The following is a 6,264-nucleotide window of genomic DNA, read 5'->3' as shown; positions in this document are numbered from 1 at the left end:
TCAACTCTAATACAGTTTTTGATTCTGATATCCAACTGTAATATCTATGTTTGTGTTCGTGTTTATGGGTGTGCGTGCATGTCATTGGGATGCCAAGCTAGATTGTATAGAAGACAGCTAGGTTATAGGAAGAATAATAGCAGTTGAAATACTACATGAATATATGTATGTATATATACACATACATATAAACCATTTATACCTATTGTACAAGGTGTCCCAGATGCCTTAGAGCTATTTTAACCTTTTAATAAATAGATGGAACTATGGATATATCTTTACATATAGAGACATACAAGCATAGAATGTTAGAAATCACAGATTCCTGAGTACCTAGGAGGCAGAATACTACCATTAATACTATTTGCCTAACTTATTGCAGTATAGTCTCATATCAAGCTTGCAGTATATTAAAAAACAGCCATTTTTTTTTCAGATGATCTGTTCTCTAACAGGGCTTACTCTATTCTAGTTCTTGTGAAATTGATTTCTTAAACCAGAGTATATAGAGCTGGAAGGGGCCATGGGAGTTACTGAATCCAGCCCTTCAATTTGTAGATAGGAAATTGATCCTGAAAGAATGGGAGGAGACATGGCTAGCTAGTCATCTAGCTAATAGTACCTGAGGCAGGATCTGAACTTGGGTTTTTCAACTCCTAATCCAACATTCTATCTACTAAGCCACATAGCTACAACTTATTAAAGTGCAGTATCTACTTTTTTGTTTGTTTTATTTTTTAATGGATTTTTTTTAATTCTAGAAGTTAGTTAATTTCTCCTTAAGAGTAGATCTAAAGAATAGCTTGTGACTTATCTTGTAAATGCCATGAAAGAAGCATCCATTTTAATTAAGGATTATTTATCTGTATATGACTAGAAGTTGGGATTGTTTTATTATTTGATATGTACTGGTTTTAAATTAACTACTATGTATTGGAGTCTTTTATTAATTCCTTAGTGGAATCTCATTCTTCTTATGGGGGAATATGAATAGGAATGAGTAATGACTTAATGCAAGGTATAAAACTAGAAGTAATGCAGAAGGTAAGGCTATGTTCTAATTTTTCTAATTTGAGCTTCTTAAAATATGACAATTGGCCAAGGTTCCAATTTTGACCTTGTAATGGTGGAGACATGGAGGCTGAGTTAATTTTCATTATTTGCCCTGGTTATTGGCAAGGTGATTTAAAATTGTGTTGAGATCAATCTTTGGGAGAGTGGACATAAGAAGGAGGTTCTCTACAAGAAGAGAGTCTGCTGGACACTGTTTGAACAGCACTTAGACCAGAAGACTTCACCAGATGATGCCCAGAGTGTCAGACAGCTGAATGAGAAGAGACTTCTGAAGCTTTAAATGGACAACGGATAGTCCCTCAACCAATCAGAAAGTGCCCCAAACATTCTGCAAACAACTAGTTCCTTAAGAAAGAGTCCTGGAGGCTAAACCGGGTGCAACCCATCAGGGTCAAGGATGGGACCTTTACAGGGCAAAGATTTTTCTCCACTGTGCTTGCTTAATAAGCTTCTTCTTCTTTTTTTTTTTTTTGGAGTTGTGAGCGACTTTATTGGGGACAGACAGAAAGTACCAGGGAATTAGGAGTTGGCATTGGGGCCCTTCTTCTTGCCAAAGGTTGGCACTATGTTGACAAAGCGTCAGTTGTCCTGCATCCTCCTCTGAGCGCGCCCAGTCTTCTTCTTCTTCTCCTGCTTGGCCACGTTGGGAGTCTGACCCCTCACTTTTCCAGCTCGAGCCAAAGAGCCGTGTACTTTACCTCCTAGCATCCGAGTAGCCACTTTCAGAGTGGCCAGAGGCTCCACTCCGCACTGCCCCAAGATGGCTTCATCCTCCAGTAGGGAGCCACCTAGAAGCAGGACCTGGTCCTCGGGAGCGATGCCCTCCAGGGATGCTACATGGGCCTTGATCTGGGCGACGGTCTCCTGCCCAGTCACCTGGAGGGTGTGCAGGGCCTGCGCGTGGACAAACAGCTGCATGGAGGTGCCTCGGCCATGCTAGTTCTGCTTCCCCCACAGTGAAGATCTTAATAAGCTTCTTAAATATTAACTGACACACCCTGAGGGTGGAGATAACTGCCATTTTTGAACATAGGACGCATGATCCAGGTGGAGTTAACATGACAAGGAGGAACATGGAGGAACATGGGATGGGCGGTTCAGTAAGATTGTAACTCAGATGAGCTGGTCCAACCACGGCTCAGGTGGGTGGAGTTCGGATCTTACTAACCATTTAAAAGTTGATTCTACTGCTGTACCATCATGTGCGTACTACTAAAGTGCAGTGTGCCTGCGCCTCTTGTGAGAAGTGTAATAAAGGCTTTCCTTCACTCAAAAAAAAAAAGAAGTAGATTTACTCACTTCACTCAGATTTAATATTCAGCAAATACAGGGGGTCACTGTTACCTCAAGCATCAAATGTAAGTTCTAGTGATTGGCATTTAAAGTTGTCATTACTTGGCCCTTTCTGCCTTTCCAGCATGCTTACATTTTCCTCACCTCCACAGGTGATCCAGCTACATTGGGTTGCTTTACTGTTCTTTGCACGTGAAACGCCATCTCCCATCTCCATGATTATCCCTCACATGTGCCCCCTCCTCACTTGGCTTCCCTGGCTTGCTTCAAAATACAGTTAAATTCCTATTATCTGCCAGAGGCTTTTTCCCAGTTCCTCCAGCTCCTAGTCTTTCCCTCTGAGATTAACTTAAAAATTAGTGTCTGTGTGTATGTGTGTGTCTGTGTGTGTATGTCTATGTCTATGTCTATATAGAATATATATATATGTGTGTGTATGTGTGTATATGTATATGTATATGAAAATGTGTATGTATATGAACATGTATATGTGTATGTGTGTGTACAGGGTTTTTGTGGGAATAAAATGAAATAATGTCTGTAAGGAACTTCATAAACCTTAACACACTGTATAAATGGTAGCTTTTGTGCATATATGTATCGATGGGTATATGGACATAATTATACATATGTTTACATATACATATTTATGTGTACATGTGCTAAATATACACAGCAATGTGTATATATTTGCACATATACACATCCAACCTATTACATATGAACATGTGTGTATAGATAAAAATATATTTCATATAACTTTATATATATGCATATGTGTATGTATATATACACACATACATGCATGCACACACATATATACACTTCCATGTTTTCCACTTCGTTTTAAGAGATTATACACTGGGGTTCAAGCACATGGCAGCCAAAAAAGCTTCTGTTTCCTTCTTCCCAGACTATCCATTATTTCCACTCCTGCAATGAGTTGCTCCCTGGTGGTGAGAATTAGATGCAAAGTAAATTGACTTCCTGTTGATTCCTCCATTTTTGAAAGATGAAATTACCGTTTAGTCATATTGAGAGATTATTAATTCCTATGCTTTTGGCAGAAAGAGAAAGTGAGTGAGTGAATGAGAGAGAGAGAGAGAAAGAGAGAGAGGGCTCCAGGATGCTTTCAAATAGTTGATGCTTCCAAATAGTTTCATATTGTGCCTCTGTGCCCAGCTTGTGATCTATTCCCTATACTCTTGGTCTATTTCCTGTTTTTGTTCAGGTGGCCTGTGGAAAATTATGATGTCAAAATTTGTTACATTTTTGGCTCCATTGATATTCCCAGATGTTCTCCACCTTGGTTCTCCTCTTTGTTTCCTGGATTTTTTCACTTATCTTTGTAATTGCATTGAAACCATACCCCCCCCCCCCATTTTCTGTATTCTATTTCTTCTAAAAATAATCATACCTGTGGAGAGCCATATTCTAGTCATGAGTCTCAATGCATCAAATCTTATCAAGATCTTCAGTGCATCTTTTTGTTTGTTTCTTATACTTTATGCATTTGTGTGCAAATTTTTGAGGCCATTGTTTTTATTACTTCTTTCTTGGATTTCACCTCCTGTGAACTTCTTGGCATCTCAATTGCTGTTATTTTCCTACAATTTAGCTACCTATGCTATCTACTTTGGTTTCCTAACCATTAGAGCTATCCAAAAATGAAATGAGCTGCCTTGGACTTATTGGGTTTTTCCTAATTAGAGGGGTTATTGGATTTCTCCTAATTGGAGGTCTTTAAACAAAGGCCAAATAGTGATTAATCATGTTATTTTCCTGTTTTGGCTTATCGAGGTTTCTTCTAACTCTGAAATTATGTGATTCTGTAACTCTAGGTGCTTGAAGGCCATGCCACTTGAGTATAAACAGTGATCAATATGACAAAACTGAAAAGGTTCACATAGGAGCTTCGTGAAGGCCTGCATGCCTGATGTCCAAAGATTAGCCTCTATAAATGTTCAAATGGTCATTATAGGAGTGTGGCTAGTAAGTGATAAATTAATTTGGCTGAAAAAACTTAAGAAAACAATTGACTAAGGCATAGAAATGTTTCATCGTGTCAGTGAAGTGAATATCCACATAAATTCGAACCTGTGCTCTTGCAGTATTGGAGTATTAATGTGCCACACACTGGTCAAAGGGTGTTTTGATATCAGCACACCCAAATTGGCTGAAATCAGGTTAGTTCCTTAGAAACATCCTCAAATTCATATGCATCCACAATATAACTATTGGAATCCATTTGCAAGAGAGACTTTGTTCAGTCAACCAATGGATATTCATCTTGAAAGAATGATATATGTGGGTAATTACAGCTTAAGTGCTCTTCATTGTATACAACCATATTTTCAATTTCTCCTCTGCTTCACACACATCCATAACCAACTTAAAAAAAAAAAAGGTTTCCCCTCATACAATAATTCTATACCAAAGGAAAACCTTTGGAATCAATGAGCTTATCTATTCACTGAGTTCTTTAGAGTGAATCTTGGAACTAGAAACCAGTTCTCTTATAATTTTCCATCAAAAACCAAATGTCAAAAATGGAAATCTTTCAGCCTATACAATATGAAATTGGGGATAGTAAAAAGTAGCAGTAATACAGTCTAGAATTCCATATCAATGTATTTTATTTCAGTTTTTACTGATATAATTTAGCCTCTCCTGCAGGGATTGGATAACACTGAGCATTATCCCTTATTTATTTATTTTTCTTTTGGTGAGGCAATTGGGATTAAGTGACTTGCCCAGAGTCACACAGCTAGGAAGTATTATGTGTCTGAGGCTGGATTTGAACTCAAGTTCTCCTGACTAGAGGGCAGGTGCTCTATCCACTGCACCACCTAGCTGCCCCATTACCCCTTATAAGAAGTTGACCCTGAGTCTCCCTAGGCCACTAAGAATATACTATTCCAGTGACTGAACAAGTTGTTGTATATGAATGTTACGGAATACTATTGTGCTATAAGAAATGATGAGCAGATGGACTTCAGAAAAACCTGGAAAGACTTGTATGGATTAATGCTGAGTAAAGTGAGCAGAACCAGGAGAACATTGTACACAGTAACAGCCACATTGCGCAATGACTAACTTTGATAGACTTAGCTTATCTCAGCAATACAAGAATCTAAGACATCTCCGAAAGTCTCATGATGGAAAATGCTATCCATATCCAAAGAAAGAACTATGGAGTCTGAATGCAGATCAAAGCATACTATTTGCTCTCTTTTTATTCCCTTCTGTTTTGTTTTGTTTCTTCTTTCTCGTGGTTCCTTCTATTGGTTCTAATTCTTCTTTACAACATGACTAATGTGAAAATATGTTTACTAGGAATATATATGTACAGCCTGTATCAGATTGCATGCCATCTTGGAGAGGGAGGATGAGAGGGAGGGGGAGAAAATTTTAAACTCAAAAGCTTATGGAAGTGAATGTTGAAAACTAAAAATAAACATATTAAAAAAAAAGAATAGACTATTCCCTTGACTGATGATTATCCCTCCAGAAAATAAAATATTGTGAAGGCCAAAAAGACTTTCTTCAGCAATCATGACCACCCCGTTCTGTATTCTTTCCAATTCTATGGGGAACCCTCAACTCTCCAGTCTTCATCTTTTCCTAGAAGCTAAACTGCTCTCAAGAAAGGTTAAAATAAAAAATTTCAGAATGAGGTGTTAAAGACAAAAGAATGGGACTCCACATTAGGGATAATTCATAGAATCATAAATTTAACATTTAGAAGGGAAACGATGACATAATTTTCACCAACCTACACATTTCACAGATGTGAAAAATGAAGGCAAGAGGAAGAAAGTCAACTGGGACCTACAACTATGCATACACTGCTAAGACTAATTCCTAGATATCCTGACTCCAACATTAGTGCTGTAT

The 6,264-nt window shown here is 38.1% G+C and overlaps 1 pseudogene; it reads right to left on the bottom strand.

Moving 5' to 3' along the window:
• Window positions 1–1,616: 1,616 nt before the first annotated feature.
• On the bottom strand, window positions 1,617–1,992 carry LOC114030137 (annotated as a pseudogene).
• Between the last annotated feature and the right edge of the window lie 4,272 nt (window positions 1,993–6,264).

Source organism: Vombatus ursinus, unplaced genomic scaffold (assembly GCF_900497805.2).
Source record: "Vombatus ursinus unplaced genomic scaffold, bare-nosed wombat genome assembly UNPS02005236.1, whole genome shotgun sequence".
NCBI classification, from domain to species: domain Eukaryota; kingdom Metazoa; phylum Chordata; class Mammalia; order Diprotodontia; family Vombatidae; genus Vombatus; species Vombatus ursinus.
The sequence above is the reverse complement of the archived record's forward strand: the minus strand, read 5'-3'. Positions and strand labels throughout refer to the sequence as shown.